This window comes from Chlorocebus sabaeus, chromosome 4, assembly GCF_047675955.1.
Source record: "Chlorocebus sabaeus isolate Y175 chromosome 4, mChlSab1.0.hap1, whole genome shotgun sequence".
Lineage (NCBI taxonomy): Eukaryota > Metazoa > Chordata > Mammalia > Primates > Cercopithecidae > Chlorocebus > Chlorocebus sabaeus.
In genome coordinates this window covers 76830667-76850559 of record NC_132907.1, presented here as the reverse complement: position 1 = coordinate 76850559, position 19893 = coordinate 76830667, and the positions used below count along the sequence as shown (strand labels likewise).

At 38.9% G+C, this 19893-nt stretch overlaps 1 long non-coding RNA gene across 1 annotated transcript in view; it reads left to right on the top strand.

The window, feature by feature from the left end:
* Nucleotides 1-19893, top strand: part of LOC140711592 (uncharacterized) — a 39172-nt gene that overhangs the window by 14644 nt on the left and 4635 nt on the right. Inside the window, exon 2 of the long non-coding RNA XR_012092861.1 lies at nt 18204-18345. This is a non-coding gene — a long non-coding RNA (uncharacterized lncRNA). The remainder of the gene's footprint in view (nt 1-18203; nt 18346-19893) is intronic.

Here is a 19893-nt window from a genome sequence, read left to right as displayed (position 1 = left end):
GGATATTAGACCTTTGTCAGATGGGTAGATGGAAAAAATTTTCTCCTATTCTGTAGTTTGCCTGTTCACTCTGATGATAGTTTCTTTTGCTGTGCAGAAGCTCCTTAGTTTAATTCGATCCAATTTGTCAATTTTGGCTTTTGTTGCAATTGCTTTTGACATTTTTGTCATGAAGTCTTTGCCCATGCCTATGTCCTGGTATTGCCTAGGTTTTCTTCTAGGGTTTTTATGGCTTGGGGTTTTACATTTAAATCTTCAATTCATCTTGAGTTAATTTTTGTATAAGGCATAAGTAAGGGGTCCAGTTTCAGTTTTCTGCATATGCCTAGCCAGTTTTCCCAGCACCATTTACTGAATAGGAGATCCTTTCCCCATTGCTTATTTTTGTCAGGTTTGTCGAACATCAGATGGTTGTAGATGTGTGGTGTTATTTCTGAGGTTTCCGTTCTGCTCCATTGGTCTATATGTCTGTTTTGGTACCCGTATTATGCTGTTTTGGTTACGGTAGCCTTGTAGTATAGTTTGAAGTCGGGTAGCATGGTGCCTCCAGGTTTGTTCTTTTTGCTTAGGATTGTCTTAGATATACAGGGTCTTATTTGATTCCCTACGAATTTTAAAATAGTTTTTTTTTTCTAATTCTGTGAAGAATGTCAACAGTAGTTTGATGGGAATAGCACTGAATCTAAAAATTACTTTGGGCAGTATGGCCATTTTAATGATATTGATCCCTCCTATCCATGAGGATAGAATGTTTTTCCATTTGTTTATGTCCTCTTTTATTTCCTTGAGCACTGGTTTGTAGTTCTCCTTGAAGAGGTCCTTCACATCCCTTGTTAGCTGTATTCCTAGGTATTTTATTCTCTTTGTAGCATTGTGAATGGGAGTTCACTCATGATTTGGCTCTGTGAGTGTATATTATTGGTGTAAAGGAATGCTTGTGATTTTTGCACATTGGTTTTGTATGCTGAGACTGCTGAAGTTGCTTATCAGTTTAAGGAGTTTTTGGGCTGAGATGACGGGTTTTCTAAGTATAAAATTATGTCATCTGCAAACAGAGACAACTTGTTTTTCTCTCTTCCTATTTGAATACCCTTTATTTCTTTCTCTTGCCTGATTGCCCTGGCCAGAACTTCTAATACTAGGTTGAATAGAAGTGGTGAAAGAGGTCATCTTTGTCTTGTACTGATTTTCAAAGGGAATGATTCCAGTCTTTGCCCATTCAATATGATACTGGCTGTGGGATTGTCATAAATAGCTCTTGTTTTTGAGGTATGTTCCATCAATACCTAGTTTGTTGAGAGTTTTTAACATGTAGGGATGTTGAATTTTATCAAAGGCCTTTTCTGCAACTACTGAGATAATCATGTGGTTTTCATCCTTGGTTCTGTTTATGTGATGGATTATGTTTATTGATTTGTGTATGTTGAGCCAGCCTTGCATCCCAGGGATTAAGCTGACTTGATCATGTTGGATAGATTTTTTGATGTGCTACTGGATTTGGTTTGTCAGTATTTTATTGAGGATTTTTGGATCATGTTAATCTGGGATATTGGCCTGAAGTTTTCTTTTTTTGTTGTGTCTCTTCCTAGTTTTGGTATCAGGATGATGCTGACTTCATGAAATGAGTTAGGGAGTAGTTCCTCCTTTTCAATTGTTTGGAATAGTTTCAGAAGGAATAGTACCAGCTCCTATTTGCATTTCTGGTAGAATTCAGCTGTGAATCCATCTGGTCCTGGGCTCGTTTTTGTTGGTAGGGTATTAAATACTGCCTCAATTTCAGAACTTGTTATTTTCTATTCAGGGATTCAGCTTCTTCTTGGTTTAGTCTTGGGAGGGTGTATGTGTCCAGGAATTTACCCATTTCTTCTGGATTTTCTAGTTTATTTGCATAGAGGTTTTTATAGTATTCTCTGATGGTAGTTTGTATTTCTGTGGGGTCAGTGGTGATATCCCCTACATCATTTTTTTTTATTGTGTCTGTTTGATTCTTCTCTCTCTTCGTTTTTATTAGTCAAGCTAGCAGTCTGTCTATTTTGTTATTGTTTTCAGAAAACCAGCTCCTGAATTCACTGATTTTTTAGAAAGTTTTTCCTGTCTCTACCTCCTTCAATTCTTCTCTGATCTTAGTTATTTCTTGTCTTCTGCTAGTTTTTGGATTAGTTTTCTCTTGTTTCTGTAGCTCTTTTAAATGTGGTGTGAGGGTGTTGATTTGAGATCTTTCTAGCTTCCTGATGTGGGCATTTAGTGCTATAATTTCCCTCTTAACACTGTTTTCACTGTGTCCCAGAGATTCTAGTACATTGTCTCTTTGTTTTCATCCGTTTCAAAGAACTTCCTGATTTCTGCCTTAATTTCATTATTTACCTAGGAGTCATTCAGGAGCAGGTTGTTCAATTTCCATGTAATCATGTGGTTTTGAGTGAGTTTCTTAATCCTGAGTTCTAACTTGACTGCACTGTGGTCTGAGAGATTGTTTCTTATGATTTCAGTTCTTTTGCATTTGCTGAGGAGTGTTTTACTTACAATTGTGTGGTCGATTTTAGAATAAGTGCCATGTGGCACTGAGAACAATCTATATATGTTGATTTGGGGTAGAGAGTTCTGTAGATGTCTACTAAGTCCACTTGATCCAGAGTTGAGTTCAAGTCCTGAATATTCTTGTTAATTTTCTGCCTTGTTGATCTAATACTGACAGTGGGGTGTTAAAGTCTCCCACTATTATTGTGTGGGGTCTAAGTCTCTTTGTAGGTCTCTAAGAACTTGTTTTATGAATCTGGGTGCTCCTGTATTGGCTGCATATCTATTTATAATAGCTCTTCTTGTTGAATTGTTCCCTTTACCACTATGTAATGCCCTTCTTTGTCTTTATTGATCTTTGTTGGTTTAAAGTCTGTTTTGTCAGAGGCTAGGATTTTAACCCCTGCTTTTTATTTTTTTGCTTTCCATTTGCTTGGTAAATTTTTTGCCATCCCTTTATTTTGAGCCTATGTGTGTCTTTGCACATGAGATGGGTCTCCTGAATACAGCGCACCAATGGGTCTTGACTCTTTATCCAATTTGCCAGTCTTTGTCTTTTAATTGGGGGATTTAGCCCATTTACATTTAAGGTTAGTATTGTTATGTGTGAATTTGATCCTGTCTTCATGATGCTATTTGGTTATTTTGCACACTAGTTGATGCAGTTTTCTCATAGTGTTATTGGTCTTTATATTTTGTTGTGTTTTTGCAGTGGCTGGTACCAGTTTTTCCTTTCCATATTTAGTGTGTCTTTCAGGAGTTCTTGTAGGGCAGGCCTGGTGGTAACGAAGTCCCTCAACATTTGCTTGTCTGGAAAGGATTTTATTTCTTCTTCGCTTATGAAGCTTAGTTTGGCTGGATATGAAATTCTGGGCTGCAATTTCTTTTCTTTAAGTATGTCGAATATTGGCCCCCAATCTCCTCCGGCTTGTAGGATTTCTGCTGAGAGATCCACTGTTAGTCTGAAGGGCATCCCTTTGTAGGTGACCTGGCCTTTCTCTCTGGCTGCCCTTAACAGTTTTTCCTTCATTTTGACCTTGGCGAATCTGATGATTATGTATCTTGTGGGTGATCTTCTCATGGAGTATCTTAATGGTGTTCTCTGTATTTCCTGAATTTGCATGTTGGCCTGTCTTGCTAGGGTGGGAAACTTCTGGATAATATCCTGAAGTGTGTTTTCCAGCTTATTTTCATTCTGCCTGTCTCCTTCTGGTACTCCAATCAATTGTAGGTTCGCTTTTTTTTATGAAGTCCCATATTTCTTGGGGGCTTTGTTCATTCCTTTCCATTCCTTTTTCTCTAGTCTTGTCTGCATGTCTTATTTCAGCTAGGTGGTCCTCAAACTCTGATATCCTTTCTTTTCCTTGGTTGGTTTGGCTACTGATACTTAACGTATGCTTTACGAAGTTCTCATACTGTGTTTTTCAGCTTCATTAGTTTATGTTCCTCTGTAGACTGGTTATTCTAGTTAGCAATTCCTCTAACCTTTTATCAAGGTGCTTAGGTTCTTTGCATTGGGTTAGAACATGCTCCTTTGGCTCAGTGTAATTTTTTATTACCCATCTTCTGAAGCCTACTTCTGTCAATTCGTGTATCTGATCCCCTGTCTAGTTCTGTGCCTCTGATGGAGAGACTTTGTAATCATTTGGAGAAGAGGAACTCTGGCTTTTTGGGTCTTCAGCATTTCTTCACTGATTCTTTCTCATCTTTGTGAGTGTGTCTAGTTTCGGTCTTTGAGGCTGCTGACCCTCAGATGGGGTTTTGGTGGGGGCTTTTTGTTGTTATTGATGCTGTTGTTGTTGTTTTTTGCTCGTTTGCTTTTCTTTCAATGGTCAGGTCCTTCCGTAGGGCTGCTGCAGTTTGCTGGGGGTTCACTTCAGGCTCTATTTATCTGATTCACTCCGGTGCCTGGAGATGTCACTCAAGGAGGCTGGAGAAGAGCAAAGATGGGTGCCTGCTCCTTTTTCCGGGATCTCTGACCTCGAGGGGCACTAACTTAATGCCAGTAGGACCGCTTCTGTATAGGGTATCTGACAACTCCTGTTGGAGGGTTTCATCCAGTTTGGTGGCACGGGGAGCAGGACCCATTAACAAAGCACTTTGTGTCTTTGTGGAGGGGCTGTGCTTCTCTTGGGTGACACTCACTCGTCTAGGCTTCCCGGATTCCTCAGAACTACTGGGAGGAAAGGATCGCAGAGACTGTGGGCACCCCTTTCCCTAGGGGCTAGGGCCAGTGAGATTCAGCTATTTCCCTGAGCCTCCGGCTGGAGTTATTGGAGTTCTGCAGGGAAGCCCTCCACCCAGTGAGGAAGGATGGGTCCGGGTCAGGCCTGAAGAGGCACTCTGGCCGCTGACTGCCACAACTGATGTGTTAGGCTGTGGATACAAGTCTTGGGAGCAAGCTGTCCAGTCTCCTTGGCTCCAGCAGGGGAAAAGAGCAGCCTGGAGCTATATAGAGATGGATGCCGCTCTTCCCCCACCCGGGGAGCTTTGTGTGTTAGACAGTTGCAAGTCCTAGTGCTGGCTGCTGCCCTTCCTCCAAGGAGCTCAAATGGCTTAGACAGCAGGCAGCGTCAGCTGTGTTGCTGGTTGCCCCTCCTCCCAGAGGAGGTTCAGTGGGTTTAAGCAGATTCCAGCTGTTGAGAATCTGTGTGTTCTGGGGTTGGGACACTAGGCCCCGGTGGCATGGGATCACAAGTGGGATCTGCCAATCCATAGGTTGCACAGTTTTGTGGAAAAAGCACGGTTTCCGTGGCTAGGTAACACACTCACTCACCACCTCCTTTGGCTGGGGGCATGGTGCTCCCCTGCCCCATGTGGCTGCAGCGCCACACTGTTCTTCCTCCTCTCCAAGGGTCACACCAGCTTCCTAGTCAGTTCTGTTGAGAGAACCTGGATACCTTGGTTGCCAGTGAAGGAGTCACACACTTATTATTATTATTATTATTTTTTTATGGGAGCTACCCAATGCCGCTGTTTCTAGTCGGCCATCTTGGCCCCTTGAACTTCTGGATTTGTAGTAGAGACGGGTTTTTGCCGTGTTGGCTAGGCAGGTCTCGAACTCTTGGCCTCAAATGATCTGCCCACCTCGGCCTCCCATACAGGTATGAGCCACGGCGCCCAGTCATTCTTTTATTCTTTTCTGCAGATTGGACTTTTCATATGTTGTCATTTCCTTCAGCCTGAGGAACTTGCTTTAACATTTCTGGTAGTGAGGTTTTCCTTACAATAAAATTCTCTAAGCCATTGTCTGAAAATGGCTTTAATTTACCTTCATTTTTGAAAGATGAACAGTTAACATTTTTCATGTAGCATTTTAAAGATATCATTTCATTATCTTCTATCTTTCTTCCCATAAGTCAATCATCATATTTATTCCTATCACCCTGAATATAATGCATAATTTTTTTTGATTGTTTTTAATATATTTTATTTTAATCATTAGTTTTAACCAGTCTGGCCAAAAGGTTCCTAGATGGGTTTATCTTTGTGTTTGTCCTGCTTGCAGTTTGCAAATTTTTTGGATCTGTTGATGTATTTTTATCGGTTTTAGGTTTTAGCCATTATCTCTTCAAGTATTTACTCTTTCATTCTAATCTCTTTCTGGGACCTCAGTTACATATGTTAGATGACAAAATATTGCCCTAGAGGTCTTGTATGCTCTGTTCCTGTGTGTGAATTTATTCTTTGTTTCTATATTCCTGTTTTTAAGTTAATTTGCTTATTCTTTCTTCTGTAAGTCTGGCCTGCAATTAAACTGATTAAACAAACTTTTTATTTATGGTGATGTATATTCAGTTTCATAATTTTTATGATTTTTTTTTATTTTAGGTTTCTACATCTGTGCTGAGATTCCACATCTATTCATCTATTTTGTCCACCTTTTCCCCCAAATTTTTAGTCAGAATTCTATTAACTGTTTTAAAGCCTTTGCTGATTTCAACATCAAAGTCAACATGTCAACATCACCAGTGAGGGTCTGCTCCTATTTACTTTTTTTTTTTTTTTTCCTGTTAGCTGTGGGTCCTATTTCTATGTGTTTGTTTTTGTTGGCCTAGTAATTTTTGATTGTGTGATAAACACTTAAGATGATAAACCTTTTGTTATCTTTTTATAGAGTGTTAAATTTTGCTTTGGATGGTGACTAAGTTACTAGCATATTCTCTTGATCTTTTGGAGGCTTGGTTTTAGAGTTTTTGAATGAGCATCTGTTTTAGCTTTCCCGTTAGTTCTGTGCCATAGACCTTAGTCATGATATGTGTTTCTTACTCCTAATGTGTGGTCCTTGTAGAGTCTTAATGAACAGCAACGGTGTTTATCAAGCTCCTCTAACCTAGCCAGACTTGAGCTGTACGCTGGAGAGACAAGGTAGCTGCTGATATATTTTCTCAGTTATTCATCCTTTCAGGTGCTGCTTTCTTCTGGATTACTTAGATTGTCACCATGAAAATAGACAGTTTAGGTAAAAGCCAAGGATTCGAGGAGAGTTTGTATGCCGATTTGGCAGTATCCACTCTGTGTCTTCCTTTTTTCTGAATATTTTTCTTCCAATTTCATGTTCTGCTAGAATCTCTGAACTTGTCTTCCTGTCCTTTTCCCAATAGGATGACGTTTCTTGGTTGATTTTCATTTTCTCCTTGTACTGCTGTGAGCCTGAATGTGTTATCAGGGGAAAAGTCAACTAATTACGGAACTCATCTACTGTGCTCCTTCAGTTTCTGCCTGCTTTGGATTGTACACCAGTGCCTTCACACAGTCTAAAGAAAATTTGTCTGGAGTTTATAATGCTTATTATAGGAGATTTAGTCTGATACAAGCTATTCTACTACAAATGGAAACAGAATTTTTGCATAAACTAATGTCTAATATTAGTTGCTTGCCAGTCCTTTGTCATGTGCTGTGGGAGAGATTTATGTACCTTAGCAACGATCCACATAACAACACTACAAGGTATCATTGTCATCATCATCAATCATCACCATCGCATTACTGAAAAGAAACTGAGGCACAGAGTGATAACAAACTTGCCCAAGTTTACAAAGTAAGGGACAGATGCAGGATTCAATGTTGTGTGTGGGTACATATATATAAATATATATATGTTTTATATATATTTATATTTATTTTATTTAAATTAATTAAATTATCAAATAATTTAATTTATTAATCTTATTAAATTATCAAATTATTTAAATTAATATTTATTTTAATAAATTAATAAATGTATTAATAAATCAATAGTTTATTAAATTATTAAAGTATTAAAATTAATATTATGTGTATATTTATATATTTATATATAAATATACAAATATACAAATATATAAATATATATTTATATTTATATATTTATATATTTATATAGAACTATATATAGTTCTTCCAAAGTGCTGGAATTACAGGTGTGAGGCATCACACCAGGCCCCAATGTTGTATATATTTTATGTAAAGCTTGTAATTATGCCAGTGATTATCAGACTTGGCTGAAGATTGAAATTTCTTGGGGAGTTTTAAAAGTACTGGTGGTTTGATCCCAACTCTATAGATTTTTTTTTTTTTTTTAAACCAGTTGTAACTATGACTTGGCTATTGAGATTTGAAAAGTTCCTCAGATGTTTCAAATGTGCAGCTGAGACTGACAACGATGGTGCTATGCCATGTTCCCATGATACCAACTAAATCCTGTAACCAGGTCTGCTGATGCTAATTTAATTTTTTTCTTTCTAAATAATTACAGAATAAAAAGATGTTTTATATAGTTACTATTCTGATATCATAATGATTAACAATGAAAGAAAGACTTTTTGAGTATCTCAAATTAGTTTTTTTTAAAAAAACCAATCCATTGCTAAGGGTTCCAGTTGCTGTTATCTATATATGAATGATAAGGTGTATGAATGTAGTGACTGTTTCTATTTATTATGTAATAAGAGCTTTATCCTTGCTCACTTGTTTTGTGAATAAGAATAGGAAATAAAATTTACAAGACCTATTGGATTACTTTTTTATCTTTGTTACTTAATATGAAGAAAATAAATAGCTAATAATGAGAATAAAAGCCAGCCCATCATGCGAGTCACTAGCTGGTACCTAATGACCGGTTGCTGATAGTGGCTGCTTCATGTTGATAGTGCAATAAAGGGCAACACATTGTGGGCTATGAAACGTTTCTACAGAGAGTCTGGAGGCCTCAGTTTCAGTTTGAGATATTAGCCTGGTTTTCTAGTGTGACCTGAAGGTGACTCAGCTTCTCCATACCTTCTCTATACTGAGGTAAAGGGACAATTCCAAGACAGAAGTTGGAATTGAGGCCCTTCTGGCTCCAATGTTTTATAATTATCAAATTATTTCCTCCTTGAAATACTCTTTCTCTGCTTTCTCTCAAAACAGTAGAACAGTTACTAGAATAAGGCATCTATGCAAATATCAAAAGTAAAAAATCTACCATTTGAATATGTTTTTAACTGCACCTATTTTGGTGAATAAATCCTGTAATAAACTGATGATTTGGAAGTGGAGTGGATGCTGCTGAAAGCTCAGTTCATCTGAGAAAATTCCAGATGGAGGAAGCTTGATGTAGGCAGAGAAAATGAAGAACTGTGGTAAAATTTAATGAATAGCTCACAAAACCCATCTGACCCTCTGTGTCAGGAGGTAACCAAATGTGTCTTTGTTGAGAAGTCCTGTGACCCAGAGCTGTGCTTCCACCTGGCAGGAGATACTGGTACTGGTGGCTGCCTGCATTCAAGACCCTCTTTCCAGAATGGTAACGTTGTGATTTGCTTTAGTCATGGCTCCTATTCTTGCTGGGGGAGGTATGGCTGCAATAGAAAGGCAATAAATCACCAGGAAAGGCTGATTTGCGTTGGCTGGCTGCAGCACTGAATTGGGAACAATAGATGGGATAATAATGCAGTGGTTGGAGGCCGTTTGACTTTGACCTCGGTATCATTCATAGATTGAACACAAAGCTGTTTTTACTGGTAGTTAAACATTTGGCAATTGCTGATCAGTAACAATGTACTAGACGTCCTACTAGAGTAGCATGGTTCAGTGGACAGAACACTGACTGAACTGGAATGTAAAAATATTTGTACTTAAGTGTGTCTGTTTTGCTATTGATTGGTCTTGTGAATTTGGATTCATCCTTTGCCATCTTGGCGTGTGTGTGTGTGTGTGTGTGTGTGTGTGTCTGTCTGTCTGTCTGTCTGTATTCATTTGCTTTGAGATGTGGAGTCAGAGGAGAGGGTACCTTCAGTAAGATGTGTTTGAAATACTTAAAGAAATGAACAAAAATGAAGGTCAAAATAAAAAAAAAATTAAGAAAAAAGATGATCAAGCTGAATGACAGTATATTTTTATGTAAAGGTTTTCTAGACAGAGTATTTGAAATATTGAGGCCCCAAAATCTTCCATGGTTAAGACCCCCAAACACCAATGGTTAAGAACACCAATGCAATGAAAGGACAAAGGATGGTTGACTCATAGATTTACTAGGTACATTACATATTACTTTACTTTTTACAGTCTTTGGGTAGTGTTAATTATGTGAGTATATTACCCTGTTCTCTTGTTTGTAAATCAAGGTTGCCAGCTTATAGGTGGAATTTGAGGTCATATCCCATTCTTTGAAGAAGCCCTCTGACATATCAGAACTCTACACATTTTATTCTCTTTTTGCTAACTCTTACTTGGCATAAGTACATGCATTCTGGAGGGAATCTTTAGTGTGTGTGTGTGTGTGTGTGTTGATTATACTTAAGCAGCATTTTTATATACCTTCATTTTAACAAGAAGAACACATATACATGATAAAGGTAGCATAGGTGATGTTGGGAGGAACATGAGTAGAGAGTATGAATTCCAGGAATCTTCAGACCAGAAGTATTTAAGTGTGAGATATAGGTGTAACCCTGTTTATGTTCTACAGAATAGGGGAATTTATTTTCAGCTTGGACTAAATGAGTAGTTCCTCTCTTGATTACCTGCCACAGGAGTTCAAAGGTTCAAACTTTTAGAATGGTGGTTTGTAGCACCTGGAAGGGGGAGAGGCATGGGGAATGGAGGAGATGCAGCCTCAGAGGCAGGTAGTCAGAACCAAGCACTCTACCAAGAATAAGGAAGGTGCAGGATTGTGTGAATAGAACTCTCATTCCCAGTCCACTCCCAGGAAAATACAGCATATGAGCTGAAGCAATTCTTTCATTGGGAAAGAGTCAATGCTTTGAATAAACCCTGCGAAAGTGCATAATCAGTAACAAATTTTCTATAAAAGAAAACCCTACAACACAGTGAAGGGGCAATCTAAATATAGAGGCCAGTTTGTATGAGACAGGAATTACATAAGATACATAAAAGGGAGGATAAGAAATCACTGAAAGAAGCTGTATCCAGAATGCAAGCTCTGATAATTTACTGTACCTGGGACCCAGTTCTAAGCTGTAATTCTCACTCTGGCACATGTGTTACAATATTTCACCTACCGGGAGTGCAGCTGCTCTCCTAATCCAGAGGCAGTACAAGAGACAGAATAAGAGTTCAAGCTGTGCACAGTCCCTAACGCTGACTCCTCCACCTATTACCCATGATACTTGGCAAATTTCCTAAACTCTCTGCACCTCAGTTTATTAAATTGTAAAATGCAAACATTAAAGTACTTCCCTTGTGCATTTTTATAAGTACTAAATGAGATAATTCATGCCAGGAATCAGGAGAGTGCTCAATCAGTGTTAGCTATTAGTAAGATGGTGGTTTCCTCTGAGAGAATGAGAGGCAAAAGGATTTCGATTGTTGAAAATGTAACTGGGCCCTGGCGAGCCAGGAGATGGCTCATCATGAAGACATATCACTGTATGAACAGACAAAAGGATGCAGGCAACTAACAGTACTTGGATTGGAATGAGAAAATGGACAATTTCGAGAGTTTCAAGAAGTATTGAGATTATTCCAACTTCTAAATTTCAGGCTCAATTGGAATTTAGCACTTTTCTTATAGATACAGATACAGGTTGATATATAGATATAGAAGTATCTATTTTGGTTTTGCTTCCTGGAGTGTAAGCTCTCTGAGGCAAGGTCTTGTCTGACTCTTCATTCTATCCTGCCCTGTGCTTGGTGAAATACAGTGCCAAGATAGAAATACACTTTCGATTGTGATAACATTCTGTAAAGGACTCTTGTTTCCTGGAGTTGCTTATTGTGGAATGCTAGACTTTGATGGCAGAATTTATACAGTGATCTACATTACTCTCTGTAACTGTGATTACACATTTTTTTAAACCTCATGGCATTTTGAGATGACTAAAAGTTTGATTGAGTATGACTGAATTACACCATGTAATATAAACTACATTCATTTTACTAGGAAGTTAATGGAAGCTTAAATTGCTATAAAACCTTAAAACATTAGTGCATGTGATGATAAACTCATTTGCCTTCTAATGAAAGAATCAGTGAAAGTCCCTCGGTTGGATATGATATAGACAAATTTCTGTTCAGATTTATCCTAGAATCCACTTCTTGTGTTCTGCAAGTTATTTAGAACGTATTTCTCTACTACTTATTTCTCTCATTGTTTCTGTTTTGAGCCATGATAAAATCCACTGGCTTAAGACTAGAAAACCCAGAAAGAAATCCATACATCTGTAGTGAAGTCATTTTCGACAAATGTGCCAAGAACACACACTGGGGGAAGGACTTGTTTCTTCAATAAGGGGTGTTGGGAAAACTGGGTATCTGTATGCAGAAAAATGAAACTAGACCCCTATGTCTTGCCATATACAAAAAGAAAATCAAAATGTATTAAAGACTTAAATCTAAGGCCTCAAACTGTGAAACTAGTAAAATAAAACCATTGGGGAAACTCTTCAGGACATTGGTCTGAGCAAAGATTTCTTGAGTAATACCCCACAAGCACAGGCAACCAAAGTGAAAATGGACAAATGAGGTCATGTCAAGTTAAAAACCTTCTGCAAAGCAAAGGAAACAAACAACAAAGTTAAGAGACAACCCACAGAATGGAAGAAAATAATTGCAAACTATCCCTCTGACCAGGGATTAATAATTAGAATACCCAAGGAGCTCAAACAATTCAATACGAAAAAAATATAATAATCCAATTAAAAAATGGGCAAAAGATTTGAATAGACATTTCCCAAAGAAGACATACAAGTGGCAAACGGGTATATAAAAACCTGCTGAATATCATTGATCATCAGAGAAATGCAAATCAAAAGTACAATGAGATATCACCCCAGTTAAAATGGCTTCTATCCAAAAGACAGGCAATAATGAACGTTGGTAAGGATATGGAGAAAACCCTTGTACACCGTTGGTAGGAATGTAAATTAGTACCACCACTATGGAGAACAGTTTGGAGGTTTCTCAAAAAACTAAAAATAGAACTACCATATGATCCAGCAATACTACTGCTAGATGTATACCCAAAAGAATGGAAATCAGTATATTAGAGAGAGATCTACAGTCCCATGTTCATTGAGGCACTATTCACAATAGCACAGATTTGAAAGCAATTTAAGTGTTCATCAACAGACGAGTGGATGAGGAAATCTGGTAATATACACAATGAAGTGCTATTCAGCCATAAAAAAGAATGAGATCCTGTCATTTGCAAGGACACGGATGGAACTGGAGGTTATTATGTTAACTGAAATAATCCAGGTACTCAAACTTTGCATGTTCTCACTCATTTGTGGGAGCTAAAACTTGAAACAATTGAATTCATGGAGATAGAGAACAGAAGGATGTTACCAGAGGCTGAGAAGAGTAGTGGGGGTGGGGTTAGGGGGAAGTGGGAATGGTTAATGGGTACAAAAATATAATTAGACAGAATGAATTAGACGGAATGGTGGCAGAATAGGGTGACTACAGCCAGCAATAATTTATTGTACATTTAAAAATAAAAGTATACTTGGATTGTTTGTAACACAGAGGAAGGATAAATGCTTGAGGTGATGGATACCCCATTTACTCTGATGCGATCATTATGCATTGTATGCCTGTGTCAAAATATCTCATGTACCCTATAACTATATACAGCTACTATGGACCCATAAAAATAAAACACAAAAAATTATTTTTAAGCCAGGTGCAATAGCTCACGCTTGTAATCCCAGCACTTTGGGAGGCCAAGGTGGAAGGACTGCTTGAGTTCAGGAGTTCAAGACCAGCCTGGGCAACATAACAAGATCCTGGCCTCTACAAAAAAAAAAAAAAAAAAATTAGCCAGGCATGGTGGTACATGCCTATAGTCCCAGCTACTTGGGAGGCTGAGGTGGAAAGATTGCTTGAGACAGGGAGGTTGAGGCTGCAGTGAGCTGTGATTGTACCACTGCAGTCATCCTGGGGGACAGAGCAAGACCCTGTCTCAAATTTTTTTTTTTTTTTTTGAAATTTGTTGGTTTGAATGCTTCCTTCAGTGTTTCTGTCAGGTCCCTCCTTAGTATCCTATACATATAATACAGGGTTCCATATAAAATACAAAAACTGAAAAACTTAAAAGAGATGGATAAATTCCTAAACACATACACTCTCTCAAGACTGAGCCAGAAAGAAATTCATTCTCTGAACAGATCAATAACAGGCTCTGAAATTGAATCAGTAATAAATAACCTACTAACCGAAAAAAAAAAAAAAAAAAAAGACCAGGACCAGGCAGATTCACAGCTGAATTCTACCAAATGTACAAAGAAGAGCTGGTACCATTCCTACAGAAACTATTCCAAAAAATCGAGGAGAAGGGACTCCTCCCCAGCTCATTCTACGAGGCCAGCATCATCTTCATACCAAAACCTGGAAGAGACACGACAAAAAAAGAAAACTTCAGGCCAATATCCTTGATGAACATTGATGCAAAAATCCTCAGTAAAATACCGGCAAATCAAATCCAGCAGCACATCAAAAAGCTTGTCCATCATGATCAAGTAGGCTTCATCTCCAGGATGCAAGTCTGTTCCAACATATGCAAATTAATACATGTGATTAATCACATAAACAGAACTAAAGACAAAAACCACATGATTATCTCAATAGATGTAGAAAAGGCTTTCGATAAAATTCAACACCCATTCATGTTAAAAACTCTCAATAAACTAGATAATGAAAACACATACCTCAAAATAATAAGGGTCATCTATGACAGGCCAACATTATACTGAATGGGCGAAAGCTGGAAGCATTCCCCTGGAAAACCAGTACAAGGCAAGGATGCCCTCTGTCACCACTCCTATTCAACATAATATTGGAAGTCCTAGCCAGAGCAATCAGGAAAGAGAAAGAAATAAAGGGCATCCAGAAAGGAAGAGAGGATGTCAAAATATCTCTGTTTGTAGATGACATGATTCTATATCTAGAAAACCTTATAGTCCTGGCCCAAAAGCTCCTCCAACTGATAAACAAGTTCAGCAAAGTCTCAGGATACAAAATCAACGTACAAAAATCATTAGCATTCCTATATACCAACAACAGCCAAATCTCAAGCCAAATCAGAAAGACAATCCCATTCACAATTACCACAAAAAGAATAAAATACACAGGAATATAGCTAACTAGGGAGGTGAAAGAATTGGCAAAATATTGTTCAATTACAAATTATAAAGAGAATTACAAAACACTGCTCAAAGAAATCAGAGAAGATACAAACAAATGGAAAAACATCCCATGCTCATGGATAAAAAGAATCAATATCATTAAAATGGCTATACTCTCCAAAGCAACTTACAGATTCAATGCTATTTTTATCAAACTACCAATGACTTTCTTCACAGAACTAGAAAAAACTATTTTAAAATTTATATGGAACCATAAAAGAGCCTGAATAGCCAAGGCAGTCGTAAGAAAAAAGAACAAAGCTGGAGGCATCATGTTACCCAACTTCAAACTATACTACAAAGGCTACAGTAACCAAAACAGCATGGTACTGGTATAAAAAGAGGCACATAGACCAATGGAGCAGAATAGAATGCTCAGAAATAAGGCTGCACATCTATGACCATCTGATCTTTGACAAAGCTGACAAAAACAAAAAAATGGGGAAAAGACTCACTATTCAATAAATGGTGCTGAGATAACTGGCTAGCCATATGCAGAAGATTGAAGCTAGACCTTTTCCTTAGATCATACACAAAAATCAACTCAAGATGGATTAAAGACTTAAATGTAAAACTCAAAACTATCAAAACCCTAGAAGACAACCTAGGCAATACCGATCTGGACATAAGAACGGGCAAAGATTTCATGACAAAGACACCAAAAGCAATTGCAACTAAAAGCAAGAATTGTCAAGTGGGATCTAATTAAACTTAAGAGCTTCTGCACAGAAAAATAAACTATCAACAGAGTAAATAGCCAAGCTACAGAATGGGAGAAAATATTTGCAAACTATGTATCTGACAAAGGTCTAATATCCAGCATCTATAAGGAACGTAAGCAAATTCACAAGAGAAAAACTAACAACCCCATGAAAAAGTGGGCAAAGGACGTGAACGTACACTTCTCAAAAGAAGACATACATGTAGCCAACAAGCATATGAATAAAAGTTCAATATCACTGATCATCAAAGAAATGCAAATCAAAACCACAATGAGATACCATCCCACACCAGTCAGAATGGCTATTATGAAAAAGTCAAAAAATAACAGATGCTGGCAAGGTTGTGGAGAAAAAGGAACACGTATACACTGTTGGTGGGAGTGTAAATTAGTATAACCATTGTGAAAGCAGTATGGTGATTCCTCAAAGAGCTGAAAGCAGAACTACCATTTGACCCAGCAATCCTATTACTGTGTATAGAAATAAAAGTCATTCTACCATAAAGACACATGCACACAAATGTTCATTGCAGCACTATTCACAATAGCAAAGACAGGAAATAAACCTAAATGCCCATCAATGACAGATTAAATAAAGAAAGTATGGTATATATACACCATGGAATACTATGCAGCCATAAAAAATGAGATCAGGTCTTTTGAGAGAACATGGGTGGAGCTGGAGGCTATTATCTTTAGCAAACTAAAATAGGAACAGGAAACCAAGTGGGAGCTAAATAATCAGAATTTATAAACACAAAGAAAGAAACAATGGCCTGGTATGGTGGCTCACTCCTGTAATCCCAGCACTTTGGGAGGCCAAGGCAGGTAGATCGCTTGAGGTCAGGAGTTTGAGACCAGCCTGGCCAACATGGTGTGAAACCCCATCTCTACTAAAAATACAACAATTAGTCAGGCTGGTGGTGCACGCCTGTAATCCCAGCTATTCAGGAGACTGAGGTGCAAGAATCACTTGAACCTGGGAAGTGGAGGTTGCAGTGAGCCGAGATTGCGCCACTGCACTCCAGCCTGGGTGACAGAGTAAAACTGTGTCTCATAAAAAAGAGAAACCAAAAAACAAAGAAGGAAACAACAGACACTGGAGTCTACCTGAAGGTGGAGGGTGGGGGGAGGACGAGGAGCAGAAAAGATAACTATTGGGTACTGGGCTTAGTACCCAGGTAATGAAATAATACGTACAACAGACCCCCATGACACGTTTTTATCTGTATAACAAACCTTCATTTGTACTCCCAAACCTAAGATAAAGGTTAAAAAAAATGCATTGGTCTAAATGCTTCCTTCAGTGTGGCTCGCGCCTGTAATCCCAGCACTTTGGGAGGCTGAGGCAGGCAGATTGCCTGAGCTCAGGAGTTCTCGCCCAGCCTGGGCAACATGGTGAAACCCTGTCTCTACTAAAATGCAAAAAATTAGCCAGGCATGGTGGCGGGTGCATGTAGTCCCAGCTACTCGGGAGGCTGAGGCAGAAGAATTGCTTGAACCTGGGAGGCGGAGGTTGCAGTGAGCCGAGATCACGCCATTGCACTCCAGCCTGGGTGACAGAGCAAGCCTCAAAAAAAAAAAAAAAAAAATCCCCACATGTATTACATACACAATCATATATAAGATAATTTATATATGCTAATTTTATAAAATATTAAATATATTACTTAAAATAGTATTGTATACTAATATACATGAAATTGTATACATACGTAACATATAGTATTTGGCAGTATTTAAATGCTATGGGATAAAGATAATAAGGAGTAAATGGCTAAAAGATAGATATACATGTACATAAATTTCAATATATTAGCATATACATATTAATATGTTTGATATTGTTACTGTGTACTAATATCTACCTATATTTAGCTTGTTAATAAATATGGTTCCTCAAGGCTAGATTAGAGTCTTTGTTAATTATGTTGCTAAGGCGCTCTTGCTTTCCTCTGATAGCCATCACCAGGCCGAGCTTCAGTTTATTTCCCATCACTGTCTCTAATTATCTGGGAGACTCGTTGTCTCTCATTCTACTCTGAGAGGCTCTGTCTTCACCAGCCACAGTATTCTAACCCTGGGTCTCCGCCACACTGAGGTATAGGGGAAACTTGTTCCAGGTTCCCCCCCCTTTTTTTTTTTTTCTGGGAGAGTCATCTCTGAAGGTTTTTCCCTGACAACACGCTCTCCTTGAACTGAATATGTCCAAGCACAGCTGGTTTCACAGACATTGTGTCTGCGCAGTTGCACAGGCTCCCATTCTCCGAAGAGCCCTGTACTTGACTTAATTTTCTGCTGTTTTGATATTCTGGATAATTTTTGAACAAGAAGCCCTACATTTTTATTTTTCACAGGTTCCTGCCAATTATGGAGGCAGTCCTGTTTCTAAACACCATTAAGCATCTTTCTGAGCTGCAGAAAGTCATAGGACCAGTCTTCAGCCGTGCCCATTACAGTAGCAGTGACAGCACACCACTTTGCTCATGATACGGATCAGTACGTGTTTAAGTGAACGCTGCTCTGTCTGCCGATGTTAAGCACTCACTCCACACCTCCTCTCACACGGAGGCCCATGCAGTGAAGAGTAAGGGACCTTCTCATAGCCGCATGTGATGAATATTGAAAACTCTGAGACTGAATCTTTACTTCATGCAAATAAGTTCTCGAAGGAATCCTCTTAAAGTCTGTCATCATGTTATTAGAGACACAAATTCTCTTCAACTCTAAGGTAGCAGCCAGTAGCGTGTTGCATAGCTGAGTAGCTTTAACAGAAGGAAAGAAACGTAGCACTGCGTTAGTTTCCCAGGGCTGTCGTAACACATCGGCACACGCTAGGTAGCTTAAAACAACAGAAATTACTTTTCTCACAATTCTGGAGAAGTCTGAAATTAAGGTGTCAGCAGAACCTTACTCCCCGGAGGTTCTAGGGATGAATGTGATCCTTTCCTTTTCCAGCTTCTCGTGGCTGCAGCTGTCCCTTGGCTTGTGGCTGTGTCTCTCTGTGCTCCATCTTCATGTCACCTACCACTTCTATGTGTATCTCTCCTCTGTGTGTCTGTCCCCAAACTCAGACCCTTTCCTAAAAGGATACAGGAGGTTGCATTGAGAGCCCAGAACATGTGATTGCACTGAGAGCCCAAACAGATGATACTGGATGCCATCTTTTTGGGTGCCGCCATTCAGCCCACTACAGGCATGTATGTTGATAGGAGTGCTTAAGATATTCAAACAGGAGGACGGGTGCGGTGGCTCATGCCTGTAATCCCAGCACTTGGGGAGGCCGAGGGGGGCAGATCATCTGAGGTCGGGAGTTTGAGATCCGCCTGACCAACATGGAGAAACCCCGTCTCTACTAAAAATACAAAAATTAGCCAGGCGTGGTGATGCGCACCTGTAGTGCCAGCTATTCGGGAGGCTGAGGCAGGAGAATCGCTTGAACCTGGGAGGTGGAGGTTGTGATGAGCCGAGATGGCGCCATCACACTCCAGCCTGGGTGATAGAGTGAGATTCCGTCACACACACACACACACACACACACACACACACACACACACACACACAAATTTCCAGCAGGCAACATGGCAACATTTGGGAAGGTGTTCAGTGCACAGGCAGGTATCTTCATTTTTAAACTAGGAGTTCCTCAAAGCACAAAACCCAAAGCTGTCACCTTCTCAAAGCTGATTCAGAGATCCATGTTTTCAAGAGTGGAAAGTTTTTGTGGTATGCTCCTTTCTCTGCAGTTTTTATAGTGAACCTTAAAGATGTCTGCCCTAAATGTTCTACATTATTCTAGCTTGTTCACTGGTTCAAAGGCTGTAGTATAAATTTTGTACAAATGGTTAATCTCAATTCTCTTGACCCTTGGAAAGGGCTCAATACACAGTCAGCTCTGGTTAAATTTCATATTTAATACATAGGTCTACATACTGTCATTTTCAACAATACCTTTGTGTAAGAAACTAGGAAACATGAAAACGTCACTTAGTTTCTCTAGTCCCATTGAAAGGTGGTGGGATTAGGTTAATTTTTGGTTCAATTCCT